Genomic DNA, 26,854 nt, shown 5'->3' with positions numbered 1-26,854 from the left:
ACCTTCCGTCATATTAAACTTATTGTTCAAACCGTAATCCTTTAATGCATCGTTACTGGCGTATCTACATCAGAGCAAAAATCGCTCCATGTTCTCGCCGGCTCTCAATCCGCGATTTAGTTCTACGATTACACCGCGCCGCAGCTGTGTCAACAGTCAATACAGCTGATTCTCAATCCTCTACACCGCACCGCAGGCAGGCTGGCGCGCGGGAAAATCTCTCACCCATCATCGCGCTCTTGGATCAAGGCATCCCTTCGCAAGCTCGATACCGCGCATATCCATCCGCACGAGCAGCACCAGCCACAGCAGCACGCGCACAGTCAGCGTCTTGCCGTCCAGTTGGAGACTACGGTTAGAGAGGGTCCCATATAAAAGCATTAGCAAGCCGTTCTAGCTCGATTAGTTTGTTTTTTAAATTCCTAACAGAAACACGCGTTTCTCGCCTCCGCCGTCAAATTTTGGTCCTTGCCAAGTGCCGTTCCAGTAGACGAACAACCGCACGGACTGATCCCGGATCTCAAGCGCGCGGTCTAGCTCAGTGATTGGAAAAAACGGTATTGGTAGCTCTAGCGTGACCATAGTTGCTCGCGGAAATCCACTCCCACAGGACCCTTTCCTTTGTGCTTACGCGTGGTGTGATTGTTGTGTGTTGACTCCCTGCATAGAAAGGAAAACTGAGTAAATCGTCGATTAGAAGAAACAAGAAAGGTTTTGGTGTGATAAGAATTTTGATTTACCAAAATTAGTGACATACGCAAGTGATTGGCGAACGGAAAAAGGAAAAGTGCTCCGAAGAAAACCTTTCAAAAAGTGATTGTGCGAATAACGTTGAATAGTGTGTGTAAATCAGCGCAAGAAAATATTTGAAAACAGGATCAAAGGAAACATTCCATATATTACACGAAATCAAGTAAGTGCTACCTAAATAAAAATTTAGCTAAACTTTATATTGATGGTGAATTATCTGGAAAAAGCAACCTCTTTTTACGTTATTTAGGATTATATGTTTATAATTAAAATGATGATAAAAATCAAAGAAATAGCTAAATGTGTTTCTCAACTCGCAGTTTGCACTACGTGTATGTACAAATGAGAATAATTAAATATATTGAATCTATGCTATACTATCTTGTTAAAAATTGATGCAAATTATATTTCGTAAAAAAATTACGGATTCATGTGAACAGATCCTGCCCCATGATCTACCATATGAAACCGATTGTAGCTGAAATCACTTTATCAAACTTAGCGTCGCAGCGAGCTTGGCAGATTGTTAGGCCAAACACAGCCCCCTCAAATAATAAATTAGTCGGAAGCTTCGAAAGATTCAGCGATTCGCTTTGTTTTTCCCGATGATTGGGCGTGTTTATTCTGGTCATTTTCGAATACGAAACAAACTGTCCGGCGATACTAATCAAATTGAGTCTCCGAGAAATTCCAAAAATAAAAATTCAAAACAAATTTATTGGGATTTACTGATATATAAAAATTATAATAACGATTGAAAATGTCGTTGAAGTATAAAAAATTTCATAAACTAACAAAAAATATTTATGAACAAAATTATAAGAATCAAAAGAAAAATGAAAACACTCAATAAAAAGTATATTAAAGATAAAAACTGAGCATATTTTTTCATAGAAATTATAGGGTATATGAACAAATAATGGATCCTTCAGCCGTTTTTACATTACTACAGCATAATATAAACATTTTTCTATGAAAATCCATTGGGAGAACCTAACGTACATTAAATTTTGCACATTTTGCGAGCTTCAAATTATGTATCTCTATCTCGGACTAGCTTAGTCAGAGCCACTAATTTGACGAGGTAGCGACAAATATTCAAAAAAAAAATAAACAAATTTTCAAAAATTTCAGTATTTGGATCGAGCAAATCGCATTAACCCGTTTCGGTCTGACCTAGAAATCAAAATTGAAATAACCCGTGTAGGCTCATTTTTCGTCCAATTGCCATGATTTTCAGGGAAGAAGCGTCATCATGTCTATTTTTTGGTACATGACTCGATTTGACCATGGTGCCCCTCCGGCCGGATTTATTAAGGGGGGGTCCTGGGTCAGATGCAGTCAAAAACGGGTCATTTTTTTTTAAACCATTTATAAATGAACGAAAGTGACCAGAATGCTGATGGAAACGTGGTCAATCATCATTGACCAGTATCAAAAGTTAGTTTTGATACATTTGAATCACCAGGACATGGTTCCGGATGTTCCAGGATCCTGGTTCCCTGGGGTATCCCTGAACACTTTTCAAGTGGACACAACCCAGTCTTGCGACATATCAAACTTCATTGTTTTGGAAGAGAATCCTAATAGATGAGTTTTTGGAGGGTTTGGACACATTGGCCACATCCGGAAGTGTTCCCGGGATCCTGGTTCCCTCAAGAAAGTGGACAAATCTCGATTAGCACCGAAACCCATCTTGCGACATATCAAACTCCATGATTTTGAAATACAAGCTCAATAGATAAGTTATTGAGAGGTTTTGGACACAGTGGCCACGTTCGGAAGTGTTCCCGGGAGCCTGGTTCCCTTCGGGAAGTGGACAAATTTTGATTAGCACCGAAACCCATCTTGCGACATATCAAACTCCATGATTTTGAAAGACACGCACAACACATGATTTTTTGAGAGGTTTTGGACACATTGGCTACGTCCGGAAGTGTTCCCGGGAGCCTGGTTCCCTCAGAGAAGCGAACAAATTTCGATTAGCACCGAAACCCATATTGCGTCATATCAAACTCCATGATTTTGGAAGACAAGCTCAATAGATGAGTTCTTGAGAGGTTTTGGACACATTGGCCACGTCCGGAAGTGTTCCCGGGAACCTGGTTCCCTCAGGGAAGCAAACAAATTTCGATTAGCACCGAAACCCATCTTACGACACATCAAACCCCATGATTTTTAAAGACAACCTCAATAGATGGGTTTTCGAGAGGTTTTGGACACATTGGCCACGTCCGGAAGTGTTCCCGGGAACCTGGTTCCCTCAAGGAAGCGGACAAATTTCGATAAGCACCGAAACTCATCTTGCGACACATCAAACTTCATGGTTTTGGAAGAGAATCCTAATAGATGAGTTTTTGAAAGGTTTTGGACACATTGGCCACGTCCGGAAGTGTTCCCGGGTACCTGGTTCCCTCAGCGAAGCGGACAAATTTCGATAAGCACTGAAACTCATCTTGCGACACAACAAACTCCATGGTTTTGAAAGACAAGATCAATACATGCGTTTTTGAGAGATTTTGGACACATTGGCCACATCCGTAAGTGTTTCCGGGAACCTGGTTCCCTCAAAGAAGTGGACAAATTTCAATTAGCATCGAAACCCATCTTGCGACACACCAAACTCCATGATTATGAAAGACAAGCTCAATAGAAAGTTTTTTCTAGAGATTTTGGGCACATTGGTCACGTCCGGAAGTGTTCCCGGGAAATTGGTTCCTTCAAGAAAGTGGACAAATCTTGATTTTGGACACGTTGATCACGTCCGAAAGTGTTTCCGGGAACCCCGTTTCCTTCAGGGAAGTGGACAAATTTTGATTAGCACCGAAAACCATCTTGCGACCCATCAAACTCCATGATTTTGAAAAACAAGCTCAATAGATGAGTTTTTGAGAGGTTTTGGACATATTGACCACATCCTGAAGTGTTCCCGGGAGCCTGATTCCCTCAGGGGACCGTACAAATTTCGATTAGCAACGAAACCCATTTTGCGGCATGTCCAACTCCATGGTTTTGAAAGACAAGCACAATACATGAATTTTTGAGAGATTTTGGACACACTGGCCACGTCCGGGAGTGTTCCCGGGAGCCTGGTTCTCTCAGCGAAGCGGTCAAATTTTGATTGGCTCCAAAACCCATCTTGCGACATATCAAACTTCATTATTTTGCTTGACTTTCAAAATTATGGAGTTTGTTACGTCACAAGATGAGTTTCGGTACTTATCTAAATTTGTTTACTTCCTTGAGGGAACCAGGTTCCCAAGAACACTTCCGGTCGTTGCCAATGTGTCCAAAATCTCAAAAAAAAATCAGTAATTCAATTTGTCTTTCAAAATCATGGAGTTTGATATGTCGCAAGATGGGTTTCGGTGCTAATCGAAATTTGTCCGCTTCCCTGAGGGAACCAGGCTCCCGGGAACACTTACGGACGAGGCCAATGTGTCCAAAACTTCTCAAAAAATCATGTGTTGTGCGTGTCTTTCAAAATCATGGAGTTTGATATGTCGCAAGATGGGTTTCGGTGCTAATCGAAATTTGTCAACTTTCTTGAGGGAACCAGGCTCCCGGGAACACTTCCGGATGAGGCCAATGTGTCCAAAACCTCCCAAAAACTCATCTATTAGGATTCTCTTCCAAAACCATGAAGTTTGGTATGTCGCAAGACTGGGTTGTGTCCACTTGAAAAGTGACCACCACCCCAGGGATACCCCAGGGAACCAGGTTCCCGGAACATCCGGAACCATGTCCTGGTGATTCAAATGTATCAAAACTAGCTTCTGATGCTGGTCAATGATGATTGACTACGTTTGCATCAGCATTCTGGTCACTTTCGTTCATCTGTCAATGGTTTTAAAAAAATGACCCGTTTTTGACTGCATCTGACCCAGGCCCCCCCCCCCCCCTGACCCAGGACAAATCGTATCACGTATTCTTCCACCTTGTAACTGAGGATATTCAACAACAATGATATCCAACAAACAAAATATCACAAGTCAGTTGTGTCAAAGGAAACTCATTTTTGGTTATTTTTTCCTTTCGCGTTCTGGAAGGGTTCAACCACTGAGAGCAATGGGATCTGCACAGGAATTCTCTCTAGCGGCTGAAATGAATGCGCGAAGTGAAGGAAATGAGGATGTTGTCATTAGGGGTCGTTCAAAAATGATGTCACATGTTTGAGGGGGAGAGGTGGTCTAAGATTTTGTGACAGCACATGCACTAGGTATACAAAAATCTTGATAGAGGTGGGAGGGGGGTCTAGAAATCCCGAAAAGTGGTGGACGTCATATTTGAATCACCCCTTAATGAAATAATACAAAATAATGCATTAATAAATCAATTATAATAATTATTATCGTTTGCCGATTTGTTCATTTATGACGGTGGTAGGTCATTTGGCATAAAGTCGTTTGGCATAACGCCATTTGGCATAATGCCGTTTGGCATAAAAGTCGTTTGGCATAACAGTCGTTTGGCATAATGGTGTCGCGTACCTGAATCGACATTACAACCTGGTGGAATTAAATGGAATAGTATTAAACTCGTCTTATTACAGGTGAAGTCATTTCACTAAAGGAGATTGAAAATCTTTTTAGCTACCAATGTAAAATTAATTCTAACTTGATTTATCTTGCTAGTATACTGCCGCTAACCGCAAGTCAGACTTATCTGGATACGGCCTCCATATACAGATAAGTCTGACTTGCGGTTAGCGGCAGTATATGTGTCAATATTTGAAATGCTTCCGTTTTTACAGGAACCTTGTCTATCCTTCTTTTGCCGCGTCGTACAAATATGGCAATATATATATATATATATATGACAATTACAGCAAATGACTATCATGCCAAACGACCTTTATACCAAACGACGAGGTAGATTCATTTGTGAAATTCCCTATTATAGACCCCCCAAAATATTCCTATTATGGACACTCCCGTGTTTATTTTTTACAAATTTGTAAAAAAATCGTCTATTTTTACATTCAAGGGCAATTCCAATGCATGTAATCAAATCATTAGAGTGAAAGTTAGGTTCTCCCGATAGAATTTCATACGAAAATGTTTATATTATGCAGGAATAATGCAAACATGGCTAGAGGGTCCACTATTGGCTAGGGGTCCACTATAGGTCAAGATACCCGATTTATTGTCAATTAATACCTTTTTATGTTTCTAACCGTGAAATAATCTTCTTTTCTAACAGAAATCTTTGACGTTTGGTCGCGTTTAAGATTAAACGCGTTACAAGCAATAAAATAAAACACTAAACGAATAGCATACCCATTAACACTGAAAACGGCTTCGACCGGTAACCACCACAGCTGATCAAGCGCGCTTCTCTTTTTCAAGGTTTTGCTCCATACACAGCACATCTGACTGACCACTCACATCTAGCCTGCAGTCTTCGACTATGAGCGTGTCCTTTGGGTTTCGCTTATTAAACGCACTGTTGCTGCTGTTGTTGTTTAGGTAGCGGCTAAAGAAGCACATTCTTGAATGCACACTTGACTTGGTAGTAGCGAACAAACGATGATGGGACAGTTTCACCGGTTTCACCAATTCACGACTGACCATTACACTATGGGGAAAAGGGTGGCCGTTAATCAAAAATTTGACTATGAGTAGATGAAAGTTAGAGTGCAGGAAAAGAAACGTATAAATAATAGGTGGCAAGTTTTCTGTAACTGGATCACTTGCAGAATTAAACTGGGAAATGGTGGTGCGGAATATTTTTCCTGCATCAAAATTCAACTAATTTGAAACTCTTTTAAACTTTTTTTCTCATATTTTTTTTCATCCTAAGTAATTTTTTTTATAAATTCCTTAAGCAATTCTCTAAGAAAATCTTGAATTCTTTTTGAAAACCTTTTGAGAACCCTTCAAAAGTTCATTCAAGAAATCCTCTAGAAAATACAAATATTTTTTTTGAAAGTTCCTTCAGGATTTATTTAGAAAATTCTGCCAGAAATTTTTTTGAACTTTCCTCCAGAAATTCCTTTGTATTCTTTTCAGGTATTCCTTCAGAAGTTACTCAAGGAATCGCTATGGAAGTTTTAGGGAGAAATTCTAGAAAACAACTCGGATTTTCCCCCACGAATTCTTTCAGAAATTCATTAAGAACAAAAACTCACAATTTTTTAAGGAATTATTTTCAAAATACGTGCAGTAGTTCTTCCGAAAACATTATTGGAAGAACTCTTCTGATGCGTTATGGATTTGAAATTCCTAAAGAAATTTCCGAAGGAATCCATAACGCATTTTTTGAAAAACTCCCTGGAGAAAGGTCCGAATAAATTCGTGGAGAATATTCTATAGGAATTCCTTTAGGAAGTTCTTTCTGTGGAATTAGAATTTTCTAATGGCTACCTGGAGGAATTTAAAAGATATTTCTGGATTTATTTTCGAAGTAGTTTCCGGAGGATTTTCTGAAGGTAGTTCCGAAGAAATTCATAGAGCCCAGTTGTTCAACAAAACCCTGATTTGACTGTTTTGACCAAGAAAAAACAAATTAGTTGTGGTGCCTTTCTTGCGCATTATAAAAATAAAAAAACACATAAGAGAAGTCAAAATTGCACTTTACTTCACGCTTATGGCATCATTAAAAATAGGAATGGGGTCAATATTATTCCGAAGGGAGCCATTATGTTTAGTTTCAGTGCATTAATAACTGAAATACGGCGGCCATCTTGAAATAGGGGAAGAGGCCCCAAAACGCCCCTGATGCAAAACGCCTTTTGGGTATCCCCTCATATTTACCGTGTTTGAGATGGCCGTAAGCTAAGCTGCGAGGCGGCTCTGTCCCAGTGTGGGAATGTAATGCCAATAAGAAGAAGAAGATATGGCCGAAACCCCAAGTAACAGCGTTTAAGTTTTATAACGCTCTTGAAGACCATAATTTACTCTGCAAGAGTGTTATAAATCCAGCATAAAACCAAAATGTTACTAGGGACTAGACCTAAAATTATGTAGGTTAGGCAAAAAAGGTAGGTAGGAAGGTAGGAAAATCCGGAATTTTTTAAACTTTTGATGGATTTCAAACATTTTGGCGAGGCAAAACGCCTAGTGAGACTAACCTACAATGTACTAAGCGTCTCCACGCACTGTCCATACCAAAATACTGATTCACCGACGCGTGGTGCGTTGCTCCCAAAGAGCGGCCAAGCTGAGATTTTCTACTGTTTTAAGATGACATTAGTTAGCTTGATTGATTAACTGTTGTATGAGGTAAAAATACGCGTGAAAATCGTTACAGCTAAGACATTGACGCAGTTTTTGCTCAGCTAGGGCATAGTGATACGTAGAATAGAATGTGTTTACAGTATGGGTTTTCTTGCCGCCCAAGAAATCCCTGGAATAACGCCTTTAGATGTACATGCGTAACCATAGAACAATTTGATTGTTTCAAAAATTATACATGCCCTTTGTGATGCATAGAAAAGAATGTGTTTCCACCAATCACACTTAAATCGAGAATTTCAGCTCGGTAATATTATTTACTGATTCTATTCGTTTACAGAAAAATTGAACCGAGAGCTCAGTTAATTGATAAGCTTTTACTGATTTCTGCATTTATTTTTACAGATATCTCAGTAGTCCAAAAAAGAATTCTGAGTTCCGGTAATAAGCATTACCGATCTACTCTGTACTAAGAAAATGTTCTGAACTTGTCAAAAAATACGTCGATCACTCAGTAAAATCAAAAGTGTTTTACTGAACATCCGTTAAAGCAAATACCGAACTCAATTTTCGAACACATGCCTCCTGATGTGACGCCATTTTTACGGCTCGGAATCAGATCGATTTCATCACACGATTTTTTTCGCACTTGAATAGTGGTACCAGAAAAACAAAAACTGATCCCAACTTAATGTTCAAGTCAGTACTGGCAATTTTCTTGATCGTCGTGTGAAAGCGAAAACAGTTGCATTTTATTTTTCAAGTGACCAAATGAAAATGTAGCGGGCAATAGTTTGATGCGCTTTCATGAAATAAAAATGCGTGAAAATTTGGTGGAATTCTTTCCATTGTTTATGTTTTCTATGAAAGCGGGAGAGAATAAAATATGAATATAGTAAATTTTGTCTACATTCTAGATCCTAGTGAACTCATTCTATTTTGTGTATCTCAAACAATATCTATAGCAATATCTATATCTCAAACCATATATAAAACATCCCGATTGATCTTTAGTTACGCGTGTAGATCTTAAGACCTAACTTCAGGGATTTCTTGGATGACCGAGAACCTCTGCCATTGACACATTCTATTCTACACATCCAAAAGGGCATGTTACATATTATAAACAGTTCGATCGATCTTTAGATTCGCGTGTCCGATTGGTGTTTAGTTACGCGTGTAGATCTCAAGACCTAATGCCAGGGATTTTTGGGATGATTGAGAATCTCTTACGTTGGCTCACATCAAAAAGGACATGTACCAGAATTAAAACATTCTTTTACGTAGGCTCATTCTATTCTACACATCCAAAAAAGCATGCACAATAATTTAAACAGTCCGATTGATCTTTAGTTACGCATGTAGATCTTAAGACCTTACTCCGGGTATTTCTTGAATGACCCAGAATCTTTTACGTTGGCTCAATCTATTCTACACTTCTAAAAAAGCACCCACCATAATTAAAACAGTCCTATTCATGTTTATTTACGCGTGTAGATCTCAAGACCTAACTCCAGGGATTTCTTGGATGACTGAGAACCTCTGCCGATGACACATTTTATTATACACACCCAAAGGGCATGTGTCATATTTAAAACAGTTTGACTGATCTTTCGTAACGCGTGTAGATATTTAGCTTTTTACTTCATGTTTCTTTTAAACTAGTTAGTTTATTTATTAGGCTCAATTGCTTAACAAAAAACTCTAAGGAACCGAAAACATTAGAATTAATATGACAAATTAATCCGAAAAAGTATCAGTCTCTCTGCGGGATGTCTTCTTTGGTAGGGAACGGTCTATCGACCCAACCGTAATAGAATGTTCGCGTCGCTAACTTGTCGATTGCGCTAGTTTATATTTTCCTCTTCCTCTTCCATCTTCCTGTGGTAGTCCGTGTCGCCCATTATCGCCTTCTTCACAAACCAGATACGATCTGTTTTGTTCTTGAAGACCTTTTTTCCGCTAACCTCTCGCGTTCTACCATAGAGTTTACTATTTCAAATGTTTCCATTCGTTCCGTTGAGCCGCAGTCCATCTCCATTACATCTTCATCTGGCACTTCAATGACGTCATTCTCCGTTGCTTCCGACGATGCTGCTTCGGAGCCAATAACGACCCCGGAATATGATTTCCGCTGACCGTTTTACGTGTTCGTATCGACTACTGGCTCCTTACTCCATGGATTTCTTGGATGCCCAAAAATCTATACTGAAAAAACTCCATTCTGAGTAGTGTCCACAGTATTCACTTCTCTCCCTTCGTCTCTCCTCTTGCGTTTCCCTTCTCGATTCTCCAATTTCATTCCTTGCTTCCCACCTGGCACCTCTCACGTCTTGTCTCTTACTTCTCAAATCCCATTTATCAATTCTCATATTCCTCTTCTTGCTTTTTCACTTCGCATTTAGCACATAAAGTATCTCGGTTATTGCTTCTCACTTCGCACTTCTTAATTCTTGCGTATCGCTTCTCTCTTATCAATTCTCATTCTTTCTCCTCACTCCTCTTTTCTCATATCCCAAATCCCAGTTTACAATTCTCGATTGATTATAAAATTATTGAGTGCTATTTATTGGCATTCCCAATTCCTACTTCTCACTTGTTGTTTCTAACTTCTCATCACTCATAACTTCTCACTCATCACTTTTCACTTTTATTTCCTCACTTTTCAATTCTTACTCTTTTACTTCTTAGTTGATAAGGCCGATACAAATATTAAAAAAACAATTATGTCTCCCCCTCGGATTTTCCTGCCAAAAAATTATATTTCGAGGGGGCAACAAAACAATTCGGATAATTTTGAGGATTTTCAAAATATTCTCCATCAAATCCGAGAGAGTGTTTTTCTTTTTTTTTCTAATATTATTTTCTTTATTACACCCCGTTGACCTTTTGGAGACCAGTGGGACATAATTTTAATTAAATATTTGTAACGGCCTAATTATTTAAAAATAAATTATTAGTGGCACACGCCCTTATCAAACTATGACATCCTTAGTCAAGCACTGGGTGCTGCGGATAGAGCCGCTTTTCTGCTGAAATCACTACTATAAGCAAAATTATTTTGCAGTTTCTTGGCTGTCAAACATTTCCCGCTTCTCGAATTTCTCTTTTCATGCTGCATGAGGGCACACAAATGCGCGAGACTCTACATAACTACATGACGATGGTTTACATACATTCCTGTTCCAATCAGCTGCGGAATCTCGTGAAATTTCGTAACGAGTGCTTTATAGTTGCATTCTTACTAATTGTCCACTCGAAATGTTATGCAAAAATATGTTTTACAAAGAAAACAAAACACAAAATTTTATTTATTTTTATTGTTTCCCCAAATAATAACAATACTTCTCAATCTTCTTCTTCTTCTTCTTCTTCTTATTGGCATTACATCCCCACACTGGGACAGAGCCGCCTCGCAGCTTAGTGTTCATTAAGCACTTCCACAGTTATTAATTGCGAGTTTTCTAAGCCAGGTTACCATTTTTGCATTCGTATATCATGAGGCTAACACGATGATACTTTTATGCCCAGCGGAAGTCAAGACAATTTCCAAACCGAAAATTGCCTACACCGGCACCGGGAATCGAACCCAGCCACCCTCAGCATGGTCTTGCTTTGTAGCCGCGCATCTTACCGCACGGCTAAGGAGGGCCCACAACAATACTTCTCAATATAAGATCTAAAACGAACATAACCACAATCTTCAATGTTTGGCTCCGGCATAATAGAACATTTTGGCTTCAGTTTGACAACCAAATCGATTCTATCCGCACTATCCAGGTCAAGCATATCTGATACCTAGGCGAGTTTTATCCTGCATGCAAAGTTTTTTTATAAAATGTGTGTTTTTCTATGAAAAATGAAATTAAGCTAAGTTTTTAGTAACTTGGTACAATCTTTACCAATTTGTTTTTCCAGACATATACAAAGATTTTTAAAAAACGCAATAAGCAAACAAACTAATTTTCAATAGCAAACAATGGGACTGAACTCTGCGTCAACTGCAATTTGTTGTAAGCAAATCGAACAATGGGAAGTTCCAAAAAGTGTGTCACATGCACATACATACATACAGACATCACCTCAATTCGACAAGCTGAGTCGATTGGAATATGAAAATCGGCCCTCAGGGCCTTCTTTAAAAATTTTGTTTTTGGAGCAATATTATAGCTTTTACGTACACTTACTGTACGAGAAAGGCAAACATGTGTTTATCTTGTGAAAAAAAACCTAAAGGGCACTCCTCACGGAATCCAATTTTCAAAGTACTAGCGTTTTCAAGGGCACACCATTCGATACAGAAGCAACGCACAACTGTCATTTTTAATGTTTCAGCTTTGCTGCGTCGCAGCATGCGTGAAAAAATAGAAATGACAGTTGTGCATTGCTTCCGTATCGAATGGTGTGCTCTTGAAAACGCGAGAACTTTGAAATTTGGATTCCGTGAGGAGTGCCCTTAAGGGAACGGAAGCTTAAATTAATATTAAGCTTAAATTTTATCAAAAGGCGAATAAAAACAAATTTATTTTTTTAATTTTATCATAGATGTCTTGACCATTATTTTTATTTTGTTGATCTATAAACATGTTTGGACGTCAGCTGCCGTCGGTTTTGTAACCTACCGTCGTCGGGGGTGACAATGGGTCAAATGGGGGTGAGAATGGGTCACTATTTCAACTACTTATAATGCTTGTAGAATAGATTAAATGTATCTGAGGACAAGAAGACTAAAATATAAGACACCTTTTTAAACGAGTTTGCTCTACGACTTCCAAGCTGTCGGTGACAGCGATGACCCATTGTCACCCCCGATAGCGGTAATTTTGCTTATTAACCCAGAAAATGCAATGGCTCGTATTAGCAGACTGGCGCATTTTAATACGGTATAGACCGAACAAAGACTGGTGCATTTTAAAACGGTATAAACCGAACGAAATGAATAGAAAGGTACATATAGACCTAGTGTTAAAGCCAAAACGCATTCTAGTAATCAAACAATGAACATAATAGAAAGTTTTTAACTTGCCTTTGGTAATTCCCCGTATCTGAAATTCAATTAAAAAAATATAACAAAGCGAATGACAGGAAAATAACTAATTCTTCTTTATTTGTCCTGCTATGCCGTTGATCCAAAACGAATAGAAGACTTCTGCAACACATTCTCTAATCTAGATAGAGAACTGTGAGCTTCAATAAGTGTTCTTTTTTTCAAACACCGGGAAGAGAAGGTTGGTTGGAACAATTCCAAGAAAAACCAGTTTCTTTTTTCAAATTATGGGGTCCTATTGAGTGATTGGCTGATGTAAAATGCCAGCATATTGCATTTACTCTTTCTACGTCAAAGCTAATAATATCCTTCAGCCATATTATTCCGGTTGAGTAGGGTGGGAATAAATAAATTATTGCATCATTCAAGGATTAATATCCTGGACATGTGTCCCGGAAAAACCAGCTGACCTTAACGACCAATACAGCAAAATAAAAACTAAAATCCGTTGAATACCCTTCTTTCAAATTATTGAGTATCAGAAACCAAATTCAAAATGATTTATCAAGAAAATATTGCATTAACTTCGAATCAATTGTGAATCATTGAAAGCGAATTCCTTGCCGGTTCATTACAACGCATGGTATTATAAATTCTGTATGCCCTCTACCGGCGAACAATCGCCTCACAATAAGTAGGGCCAATTAGGTAAAGATTAATTGTAGATGTTATCTTTTTGTCATGTCTCTTCGTTGGCGGTGACAATAATTCACTTCCCTTCTAACATGTCGAACAGGCGGCACATACTTCTCGGGATGCATTCCTTTGTGTACAAGACATTGCTCATTGCTCGCTGGTAGTCAGTGCTCTGAGAAAATGTCAATTTCACCTTGATAATCAACCATTTCGAAGTGGCTTTAATGTGAGCTTCAACCTTCAGCCAGGTGCAGACAGTTACGATTAATGATGCTGAATGGAAACCACCCAAACAATATATCATAACCTCTGTCGATATGTTGTTAGTAGCTAGGCCTATGGTTGGTTTATTCGCGTTAAATTCCTGTCATCTGTGCTAATCGAGTACGTGCTCCGAATAAGAATCCTACTCGTATCGCTGCAATAAAGCTTATGGGAATTTCAGTGATCTGATTCGCATACTAATGCTTTTTTTTCAAGCGTCAGTTGCATAAAAATATTGGGGAACCCCTCCATTCCGAAATCATGATCAAGAAAATGCAATATCTAAAAATATTAAAATAAAAAACTGAGGACTTTTAACAAATATTTTTCAGAAACACTACATGTTAATTTACCATTTACTGTCTTTATGAGCTTGGACATTATTTTCATAACTAACTAGCATAAATATGACTACTCACACTCACATTTTTTTTGTACTGTCGATTTTAATGCAGCAAACCGCATGCTACGAAAACCTTTGTTCCATTGCGGCTTTTGAATATGATCAGGATCGGTTGATGTTATCAAAAATTATATAAAAATATTATATAGATTATACACACTATGTATGTACACTAAATGGGCAGTATGTACACTAAATGGGTGAATTAATCATTCCATTGCCATACTACATCAACAGGGAAACAGACGTCTCATGTTCCATTGTTTAAGTACCTTTTTAACGGTGGATTCAATTATTTGTAGGTGGTCGATAGGTCACAGATGGCGCTTCCATCTACATGGACAGCCAATACTACCCAAAAAAAAAAACAACGCAATTTTGAGTAAAAGCACGAGATAGTTTACTTTTAACCTAATTCAATCAATTTACCCAAAGCTGAGTTTAGTTTATTTAAATGTGACTTTGTTCAACTCAAAATAGAGATAATGAACTTACTCAAATTTGGGTTACTTACCCATTCATTTGATCGAATAGGTCATTTGGCCATATAGGACATTTGGCCGAATAGGACATTTGGTCGAATAGGACATTTGGCCGAATAGGACAATTCACCGCATAAGACATTTGGTTGAATAGGTAATTTGACCGAACATATCATTTGGCCAGTGCTGTAGTTGTAAATTATAGCTAGTTATTAGCTTATTTCTAGAAGAAGCGCTTATATATTATGGCACTTGTAAGGGTGTTTTAACGGCATATATTCAGCCACTGAAACAAATGTAGTAAAAATGGGGCTAAAAAAAGTATTTTTTACAATAATTCACATATAAAAGAGGCACCAGCTTAATTTTTTTTTTCGATTTTTTTTAAGAATGTGTTTAAATATCGAATAAAACATTTATTTAGTAGGGCTAAGCCTCATTGACGTAAAGGTAGTAGAACCGGGAAATGGTTGCGGTGAACGGAGTATGATGGTCAATTGGTAGCGTTTAGATTTACTTGTTGAATTACATTCTACGTCTTTCGATATGGGGTTTCCAGTAGGTTTGCGAGCAAAGGCGTAGGATTGCCAATCCGAAGATGGCGAGTTCGATTCTCGGTCCGGTCTAAGATGTTTTCGGGTTGGAAACATTCTCGACACCCTGGGCATAGTGTATCCATTGTACTTGCCACACAAGATACATACTCATGCAATGGTGGGCATAGAAAAACTTTTAATTAATAACTGAGGAAATGCTAATAGAATACAAGCTGAAAAGCAGGCCAAGTTCCAGTTGGAATGTAGAGCCATTGAAGAAGAAAAAGTTTTTCGAGATTCCTTGAATATGATCCGCTTAGCTGACATCCATACAGTACTGAAGCTGTATAATACAATAATCAATAACGGCGCCGGCCATGTCCTTAAAACAGTTAGGGACTTAAGTATGTGATATTGGCTATTCAGAGCACGTGTTTACCTCTGCGTCTCCACAAAAATCACAGGTGGTAACATTTGTTGATGAGTAGGTATCGCTGGGTCTTGATTCACAATGATAAGTGGTGTGACCGCCTGCCCGAGCAAAAATGAATAACTAATTAATAACAAATTCTATTATCCGGTTATCGGACATTTTGATAACTGAACTTGTTATCATTTTGGCTGAATTAACAGCCAACATAACAAAAATGATACCAGACTTTTGTTCCTTGAATAACTGAATGAAAACAAATTAAGTTATCACTGATAACAAGTTGACAACACATTTTGTTATACATGTTATTTACTCAAATAACTAATTTTGTTATCATTTAGTTATCAGGCATCACTGTTTTATCGACCAAAATAGTTAAATCTTCTTTGCCGACTTCGTTACGCGTTGAAAAAAATGTTGGCATTCACTGGGTTCGAACTTGAATTGAGTGATTATACGGCGTCGTCTCTTGGCACTCATCCAATTACGCTTTCTTGAGGAGCAGAAGAGAAGAGCACTACGTTTTCTACAATCTTGCATTTACTGAAGACTATTTATAATCAAATCATGATGACATGACCATTTTATGTAAATAACAGTCGGTTGGACAGAGTGCAATGCAGAATAACTTATTGATAACAAACTTTATGATCCAGCTATATTGATAACTAGAATTGTTATCATTTTGGTTAAATTACCAGTCAACATAACAAAAATGATAACCGAATTTAATTCAAAATAGCGAATCGACAATCAATTAGGATAAATACATTTCATCGTCTTTTTATTGAATACTTTTTTTTGTGATCAATTGAATAAATATATAAATACTAGGCAATCCTTCCCGACTTTGCTCCGGTTAGTTTTTCTCACTAATTGTCAATCATTACGTTGCTAGCAACGTCACACTGTAAATTGATTTCGGTGATAGGATTGTTTCAAACCAAACCACAACCTTGTATTTCGCAGTGAAACACTGCTGATCCCAGAAAGAATAATTCCATGAAAAAATGTTGCTGTTTGGAGAATCATTTCGCTACTGAAATCGTGACAACAGGAACCGCAACTCATTCTTATTTATATACAGTTGAACCTCCAGGAATCTATGTTGTATGACTAAATATCGACTCAAGGAAGCAATTTTTTCCATACTAAAAATTGTTTTATGAGAACATCTCGGAACATCTCGATATTCCATGAGTCGACCGTTCTTTAACTATCGACTCATGGAGGTTTGACTGTAGATAACAATCTTTCTCAGGTTTGTATTTTGCATTCAAACCTAGGTTCAAACTGTCAATAGTTGAGCATATCGCAGCGCCGCACTCTAGATCGATTTGATGATTGCGAGCATGATTTTTTCTCCAAATCACAACGTTCCAATTCCTATATTATCCGTCATTCGCAGTTAAATTTTCCGCTCCCAATATATATGTGAACGATCCCAAGACGAATTCTATTGCCGTTAGGGAATATATTTCCTCAAAGCAAATGCAAACTCATTTTTTATATAGACGTTGTCCTGCAAAGTAGGCAGTTAGTCAAGAGTATTCACCATTCCTAAATGAGCACATGACCTTGGATCATATGTTCCAGGAGTTGCAAGGCCATGTTGAGAACTAATTCAACTACAACGTATGGTTTTCATATTTCATTATTCAACGACACCTGAAATGAAAGTAAAATTAATAAGCATAGTATAAAACAAATAAGAAAACATGAACTCTAAGCAAATTATTTGTTGACAGAGAAATAAACAAACGGGGAAAATCATCGTCTGCTTAGAAAAAAAAATTAGTTCAGTGTTTGGAAACTGTTCTTGTCACACTCTTTATAGCATCCGCCATTATGGTGAGAATGGAAAACAGGCTGTCAAATTGTACTGTTGCGTCGAGTCGCATCGCACGTCGCGTTTAATCTGGCTTGCCCCTTATCCTTAATCCTAATCTGTATTGTGAATCTGATTAAAGAAAGATTCGCAGTTTTTATTTGGAAGAGTTTTACCTCGTGTTGCACATATTGAGTTGACCACCATAAAATATGTCCTTCGGGAAGTTGTTCTAATAAGTTAGTTTGTTTGAAAGAATAGAATGCTTAGCACGATATATGAACGACGCGAAATTTTAAAGAAAATGGCAAATTTGTATTGATAATAAAATTTGTTATTATTCAGTTATCAGTTAATCACATGATTGATAACTAAATATCAAAACGATAATAAGGATAACTTAGCGTGTTATCAGTTTGTTATCATTTCAGTTATCTGCCTTTGCTCGGGTGAACATGCATAATATGAACACTCATAAATACAATAAATCGCGTACTCGCAGTAATCAATTGATTTACCGACCGCACCGAGCAGAACCAAACACTTCTATGATCACCCGATCGTTCTGATTTCAATACTCATTCCTTAAATATTATCCGCTGATTGAAAGATTTTTTTTTTCGAGAGCACGATAAGGTTTTGTATTCAGGATATTTTTGGAATACACGCATAGAAAACTCAACAACAATTGTTGTTGACAGGAGGCCAGAATCATACATATTATTGATTGAATGAATAATAGATACCAACAATACATTTGAACGATTCAACAATCACTCGATTGATTTAATAATATTTTTTGCTAATCCAATACTATTTTCACGTTAATAAATTATCGTTGGCGGAGTTAGACTTGAGCATGATGGACCACGTTGATTATCTTCCCGCCAAATTTTTTCCGAAAAATAAAACCGTCAATTTTAATAAATCTTGTAGAAACTCCCGAAAAAGCTCTTAAAGCAACATCCATAGGAATTTTCAGAATGTTAAGAGGAATTCTTACAGGAGTTCCTGTTTAAAATCTTAAGAGTTCCTGAAGAAATTCCCTAAGAAGCTCCTGAAGTTTTCAAGGAATTTTATCGGGAATTTACTTCAATATTTTTTTAGTCCTCTTCCTCACTCTTGGACATTGTTTCATTCACTTGGACATTCTTTCCTTCGGAAATTCCTTTAGTAAACCATACATTTCCTAAAAAAACTATTTTGGAATTCTCGCAAGATTAGTTCCAGGATTTTTTTTTTAAGCGTTTTTCCGAAAATCTTTACAGAACGACATACTCTCCTATGGAAATCCTAAAGAAATTTTCAGAGGAGTTTTCAACGTAAAATCCAAAGATTTTCCTAAACAAAATTCCCAAAGGAATTTTCCATATGAAATTTTCGAAGGAATTCTTGCCCGAAAGAATTCTTGAAAGCATTGCTAAAAAAATCCGGTGAAATTTTTGAATAATTCCTAAAGGAATTTCCGAAAGAATAGAAAAGTCATAGACTTACTTACTTATGGGTCCTGTACACCTCCGGTGGTGCAAAGGGCCGACTCGAAAGATCTCCATCCTGAGCGATGTTCAGCTATCGCTATAACCTGTTACCAGGTTAGATTTCGGTCGACTTCTTTTATTTCTTTATTGAGGCTTTGCCGCCATGAGACTCTGGGTCTGCCCCTGCTGCGATGTCCCGCTGAGTTCTAATCTAATGCTTGTTTACAGGTTGCCTAGGGCCGAAAATCTCGTGAATAAAGATAATTCAATTGTTTACAGATTTCGTTTCTGCCCCTACGTAGAGTGTGGCCGACCCAGCCCCATTTTCGATCCCGAATTTCTGTTGCTATCAGCCTCTGGTGACAACGACAATGAAGCTCGTGGTTTGAGATCCAGTTGTGAGGCCACCAGGCCCGAATTATATACCGCAGGCATCTGTTGATGAGCACCTGCAGCCGTTGAGTGTTCTCCACTAATACACACTATGTTTCGCTAGCGTATAACATCACAGATTTCACGTTAGTGTTGGAAATTCGTATTTTGGTGCATACACTTATCTGCCTGTTTATCAGATATTTCTTAAACTCGCAAAGACAGCCCTTGCTTTCTTGATCCATGCGCCTATGTCAATCTTGGAACCACTGCACAGTGTTTTCTAACCCAGGAATTCGTGATCGAAGATGTTTTGGCCATGAAAAGTTGATTTTAGAGTCTCAGTGACTTCGGAGAAAAGTTTCAGTATGTTAAGCTCCATATTCTGGAAAAAAAATTTTGTTTGACTAATCCCCCTAAAAGTGAGATGGAAATTCTCTTTCCTCCAATTATGAAGATACATCATTGATGTCTTAGAGAAAGTTGTAGAAAAAGTTTCTAGGAAAAATTTTGCTATATAAATTTTATTTCTATCTGCTATAGAAGTCGAGATATGGGTCGTTATTTATGAACGACCACCAAAAAACGATACTTTCGTCAATATATTTTTTAGATTTTTCAAATGTTCTACAAAGATGTCCGTCGCGATAAAAAACATGAACCTTTCAAAGACACTTTCTTCTTATTTTCAATATTGACGAAGTTATTGACGATTTTCGGTTCAAAAATGAGCATTTTGACATTAACTGCATACATGTAGGGGCAAAATAGGGCAGAATTTTATTTAGGTAATTGAAAGTATAACTTATGCTCTAATGGTTGCATTGCAACATATATGTGACATAGCTTGACATAAGTGCCGTATGAACATCTTTTTCTTCTTCTTCTTCTTGTTATACATAAAAAATGAATTGGTCTGTATTGTGCATAACTAAGAAACGGCTGGATATATTTTCTTCATTTCTTCAGCAAATTTGTTTATCAACATGTCCGACGGATTTACAGAATATTTTCTCATGTAAGAATCTCGACCAAAATTGGAAAAAATAAGAAAAATTGAAAATAAAATTTGCAGGGAAATTTTAAAATTGCATTCTCGCCTACTGTGCAGGACAACGTCTGCAGGGTCATCTTTAGTCTTTACACTTACGCCTGACCTATGATTTAGCCAAATACAAAATTTTCTAAATGATTATGGATGGATGTTTTACAGAACTGACATGAATTTCAAATTCCGCGAGAAGAAACAACGCGAAATTTTAAAAAATCATCAAAAAGTCACGTAGAAAGCGACCCCAGCGTATTTGGGCAAATTGTATTATTTTAGAAATCACCATATAGCCAGGAATGCTGATGAGAGGAAATGCAGTATCGGGTAAATTAGTAATCTTTTTTGAATGGAAACTATGGTTAGACGCCTCAAACATCATAAGTTTAAATGTAATTTTATGAAAGCAATTCGAAGGTACTTGTTTTATCTATTTACTTTCGAAATATCCCGGAATAATAAAAAGCCGGTTTGCTACGTCTAAAACATCACAATATTGCAAAACAAGTTAACAGAAAAGTGTTCCAAAAATTTTAGTTTATTTCTTTTCATTTAGAATTCTCTGGAAATACCAATATTCCGATATATTGGTATTTCTCTGTAAAATATTCGTCGATTCGATAATCATTTTCAAAATTTGGACATTAAAACAAGACATAGGTCTGGCGTAAGTGTTATTATCATGAACTAGATGACCCGGCAGACGTTGTCTTGCACAGTAGGTGAGAATGCGTGTTGTGATATGCCTATACAAAATAACCATACAAATTCTAATTTGAATTTTTCATATTTTTTCAGTTTAAGTCGTGACTTTTACATAAGAAAATATTATGTAAGCCCATCGGAAATTGTGATGAAGAAATTTGAACCCAGCCGTTTCTTCGTTATGCGCAATACAGACCAATTCATTTTTTATATATAATAAGTCACATATACAATGCAATGCAACCATTAGAGCATAAGTTATACTTTCAATTACCTAAAAAAAATTCTGCCCCATTTTGCCCCTACATGTATGCAGTTAATGTCAAAATGCTCATTTTTGAACCGAAAATCGTCAATAACTTCGTCAATATTAAAAATAAGAAGAAAGTGTCTTTGAAAGGTTCATGTTTTTTATCGCGACGGACATCTTTGTAGAACATTTGAAAAATCTAAAAAATATATTGATGAAAGTATCGTGAAAAACCTGTTTTTTGGTGGTCGTTCATAAATAACGACCCATATCTCGACTTCTATAGCAGATAGAAATAAAATTTATATAGCAAAATTTTTCCTAGAAACTTTTTCTACAACTTTCTCTAAGACACCAATGATGTATCTTCATAATTGGAGGAAAGAGAATTTCCATCTCACTTTTAGGGGGATTAGTCAAAAAAAATTTTTTCCAGAATATGGAGCTTAACATACTGAAACTTTTCTCCGAAGTCACTGAGACTCTAAAATCAACTTTTCATGGCCAAAACATTTTCGATCACGAATTCCTGGGTTAGAAAACACTGTCTGACGCCATTTGGCTACCAACCTACCTTTGATTGAGACGGTCGAAAGCTTTTTCGTAGTCAATGAATACCACGTAAAGGGAATCTTGGAATTCGTTGACCTGCTCCAGAATGATGCAGAGCGTGACAATATGGTCCACACAGGATCTTCTGGTACGGAATTCGGCATGCTGCCGCCGGAGAGTCGCATCGATCTTCTCCTGAATCCGGACTAGGATAATTTTGCATAGAACTTTGAGAACGGTACACAGCAGCATAATGCCTCGCCAGTTATCGCATACAGTCAGGTCACTCTTTTTGAGAACCTTCACTAAGATACCTTGCATACCAGACGACCGGGAAAGATGCGGTGTCCCAGATATTACGAAAAAACGATGCAGTAGTTGAGCGGATGTCATGGGGTCAGCTTTGAGCATCTCGGCTGATATGCGATCGACCCCTGGGGCTTTATTCGATTTAATGCTTTGGATGGCTGTTTGAATCTCTAGTAGTGATGAAGCTTCGGTATTGACGCGTGTTATACGTCGGATACTAGGAAGATCATGGCGAGGTGGTGATGGCCTGGCTGGCACTTGAAAAAGTTGTTCGAAGTGCTCGAACCAGCGTTTCAGCTGGCCAGTTGGGTCGGCAATAACTGATCATTCGCGTCTTTCACAGGCATCGTTGCATTCATCTTCGCCCCGCTAAAGCGTCGTGAGATATCGTAGAGGAGGCGAATGTCCCCGGTTGCGGCGGCTCTCTCTCCTTCGTCGGCCAGAGAGTCTGCCCACGCTCGCTTGTCCCGTCGACATGAGCGTTTTACTTCCTTCTCAAGAGCCGCGTATCGTTGACGGGCTAGGACTTTGGCTCCTCTGGTTTTCGATCGCTCTATCGCGGCTTTGGCTTCTCTTCGCTCCTCTATCTTCCTCCAGGTCTCATCGGTGATCCATTGTTTTCTCTGGGTGCGCAGTTCGCCCAGATTGTTCTCGCTGGTGGTGATGAAGGCATTCTTGATGGCGGTCCATTGGTCTTCCACGCTGCCACCTTCCGGAATATCTGCAGCACGCGTCTCCAGTTCTTCAACGAAGGACCGTTTCACCGTGGCATCTTCCAGTCGGCGTGTGTTGAATCGTCGTCCAACTCTTTTCTCCTGCCGACGAATCCACGCAATGCGCAGGCGTATTTCGCCGATGAGGAGGTGATGATCAGATGCGATATCGGCACTACGTTTATTCCGTACATCAAGAAGGCTCCGTTTCCATTTTCGGCTGATGCAGATGTGGTCGATTTGATTTTCTGTAAAGCCGTCACGGGAGACCCACGTGACCTTGTGAACCGGTCGATGAGGGAAGAGCGATCCCCAGATCACCATGTCGTTATTACCACAAAATTCTACGAACAGCTCTCCGTTTTCGCTCATTTCTCCGAGACCATGGCGTCCCATAATGCGCTCGTGGTTCGAGTTGTCGGATCCGATCTTCGCATTGAAGTCGCCCAAACAGATCTTGATATCACCCTTCGGAATTCATCTACGAGGGCATTGAGTTGACTGTAGAAGTTCTCTTTGTCTTGCAGATCGGCAGCATCGGTTGGCGCATAACATTGGATTGTAGTAAGGTTTCGGACCCGTGTTCTAAATCTGGCAACGATTATCCTTTCACTTAAAGGTTCCAACTTCATAACGGGTGGACACTAAATAGCGGGAATGAAAAGAATGGCTCGGGAAGAAAACTGTCAAGAACTACAGTTCAAATCTCATATACGTTATATACAAAGTTGGCCTTGGTCTTTAAGCTTAGATTAATGAATGATAGCATATGGTCCGTGGTCCGCTGTGCGGCGTAATTTAATCACGCAGGGATCACATGACCGTTGGACGGCGGCCATCTCCGGATGCTGCTTCTGATCCTATAGATGAGTTGCTTCGTGTCTTTGGCCACCCAATCTCCTTTGAATACAATGGAACTCGGTCTACTTAAAATCCTTTAACAGTTTTCAAAACATTTTAACGTTCAAAATTGTCCACCGTGTACTTTTCTATAGGTATAGCTTCCGGGTAATAGCATTTCATACTCAGCCACTGGATGCCACAACAGACGCTGTTGGAGCCGCACCTCCTTGGTGAACAGACGCTCGATCAGTCGGGTCAAATTTGTTTAATGTCTCACCCAACACCAGGACTAGGCTAGTGCGCTTTGAGCGGCACACGGTCGCTTTGATAGGGCCTGCTTGGGGACACATGCAGATTATAATAGAAGTTCAACAGAGCCCACTGTCGAACCCCACCACATCCTAGGCAGACCCCACGGGACGCACCATCTCACTCTTGCTGATGTCAGAAGGACCACAGTGCCCAGGCTACACTACCAGCTAAGTACGAAACCCTTAGCTGGCGGTCAATTGTTATCGGAAGACTCGTGGAAGCGTGAGTATTGGAACTTGTGAGGACCAGAGCTGTGTTAGGCGCTCCTTACAGGATGTCAACTCACCATTTCGTAGCCCAACACTGCACTTAGCATTTGGCGATGTTCTAAGTGGGACGGCTGTTTCTCTGTGCTACATCTATAAAAATAAGACCCTGATTAATCCACCATAATAATCCATAATCATTCGCAACCTATTGCAAGAAAATCGGATGAGTATAATTGACAAAAAAAATTGCTACTTTCGTTTTAAATCATTATTTTGACCATAACTACCGCTCCCATAGTCCGATTCGCCCAATTTTCAATTAAAAAAAACAGATTAATCCACCTAGCGGCGATGGTGCCTTTCTCTTGCATCATGAAATGTATTGAAAAAAATACTTTAAACAGGAAAAAAGCACTTTAGCGGTCTAGATTGCATTTTCTTATCTTGCATATTTTTGCATTAACTAATATGCATTGCCATCATTCTTGAAAGTTTGTTTTTCGTTCTTGAATTTTTTTTTCACTTTTTCACTCATGGAAATATCGAGATGAGAAATATAAAGTGCTGTTTGAAGCTGTTTGAAGGGACCATCACAGTAACCTAGGAAATATTTTTTAATATGGAATAATTTGCTTCCATGCGTCGATATCGAGTCATAGAATATCGACTCATGGAGGTTTGACTGTAATTCCGAAATGCAATGTCCTATCGCGTCAATTTTCAAAAGCACGAAATGGGACTGCATTGCCCGTCGAATGCAACTTGTTGCGAGTAAATCGAATAATGCAAAGTCCCAAAATGTATGTCTACAAATTTTGTACACACACACATAATTGTTGAAAAGCAATGGTGAAAATTAGCAAGTCCAGATACAGAATTTCGGATAGCAGAAAATTACTCAAATTGTCCGGCATTTGAATTCGATCGGACCGAATTTGAACCATTTATTTCTTATAACATTGTACGCTACACAAAAACATATTTAACACAAAAAATTCAAAGCTTCGTTTTAACCTTGAAAAAGTCCCTAAACGGCTTAAATAAATCAAATTGTTGGGCAAAGATTGAAAGCATAGCTTTTAATGCCTATTAAAACTGCGAAAACAGAAATAGGAAACAAATATAGAGAAGACATAATTTTTCTCTTTGATATTTCGGAAATCACGAAAACGCACAAATTTGATTAGTTGTAAGGCAATCTGAAAGAAATCTAACTGAAAAATATTCTGTAGTAAACCTTTTAGTAAAATTAACCATGATTCGAGCAAATTTACAATCGTCTGTGCCGTCTTATGTGCATAGATATTTACACAGGAAAAAAAAACTTTCCAGATCAAAACACAATACGCGACAGTATCATTATTCATAAGTCTGTTTTGCTGTTCTGCCCAATGCAAACATTCACCGTGACAGGACTTTCCAGATTGGTTGTTATTCATCGTTTCCAATCGTTCCAATATTAATCACAAAAATCCCCACAAACAGTCGCGGAATAGCTCCATATCAATGCACTGATTGGAGCCACCCCCATCAATACCATTCAAACGCGGCACCGGTCTTTTAATTTGCTCAGTATTAGCTACTGCTTCCATGCAGGCCTGCTTATCACATCAATTATCCAATCACCTGCCGAGCCCGTACGGTTTGAACGGTGAGCAAGTGAGCATATCACAGTGAAACCGATCGATCGATGGCGCGATCACACCTACACAATGAACCGGACGATAATCTGCCGCCGCTTGTTTGGAGAGAATCGATCGAGCGCTATCGGCTATCGCGTGTCATGTGCCACGTTTTACCTCGAAGCTTTCCCGCGCCCCGGTTAACGACTCGTGAGGACCCCGCCAGCTGCGTTGATCGTAATCAAAGAACTTTTTTTGGGGGAATTATTTTTAGAAACGGCGAACGTGCAAATTACTAACTAATCTTGAAACTATTTCAGTGTTTAGCTGCTCGGCATGGCTAACACGTTTTTCGTCAAAGCATATTGTTGTCTAATTTATCGATTCCACAAATAGCATAGTTAGGTAAACGTTAAGCATCGCTTCAAAGCACGAGAAACATCGATTTTTTTTACGGAATGAGGGGCTGGGTGCATCGGAGAGGGAGCTCAACATTAGACTTCCAGTTGTGAAGCTAATGGTAATGTATGTCACTTCAATGTTAATTTTAACGACAGTAAGAAAATATTCGGCGAACTTATACGTTTCAACGCTCATTTATCATTCTAAGAATTCAATTTGTTAAAAATAGATGTTTTTGTCATACTAGTTTGAAACATTAACTTCTATTTCAGGCTACATGCTTAAAACAGGTAACCATTTATTCGTAAGTGTCTGTGAATAGGTGGATCAGGATTTCCGGATTGCTCCGAATATCCGAATAACCAGCGCTGTAAAACTAGTAGCACTCCTTACTTCCGACAGTTGAAATAATTCTTTTCTGGCATGATTCTCGCATAACACCAGAAAAGATCTTTTCAACGAAATGGAAACCGTATTGATTTTTA

The 26,854-nt window shown here is 38.5% G+C and overlaps 1 protein-coding gene across 1 annotated transcript in view; it reads left to right on the top strand.

Moving 5' to 3' along the window:
- Positions 1–347: 347 nt before the first annotated feature.
- LOC134204920 (beta-alanyl-bioamine nonribosomal peptide synthetase ebony) overlaps positions 348–26,854 on the top strand; it is a 112,977-nt gene continuing 86,470 nt past the window's right edge. The window contains exon 1 of the mRNA XM_062679729.1: positions 348–913. The gene's annotated coding sequence lies outside the window, so the exon portion shown is untranslated. The remainder of the gene's footprint in view (positions 914–26,854) is intronic.

This window comes from Armigeres subalbatus, chromosome 1 (assembly GCF_024139115.2).
Source record: "Armigeres subalbatus isolate Guangzhou_Male chromosome 1, GZ_Asu_2, whole genome shotgun sequence".
In the NCBI taxonomy this organism is placed as follows: domain Eukaryota; kingdom Metazoa; phylum Arthropoda; class Insecta; order Diptera; family Culicidae; genus Armigeres; species Armigeres subalbatus.
The sequence above is the reverse complement of the archived record's forward strand: the minus strand, read 5'-3'. Positions and strand labels throughout refer to the sequence as shown.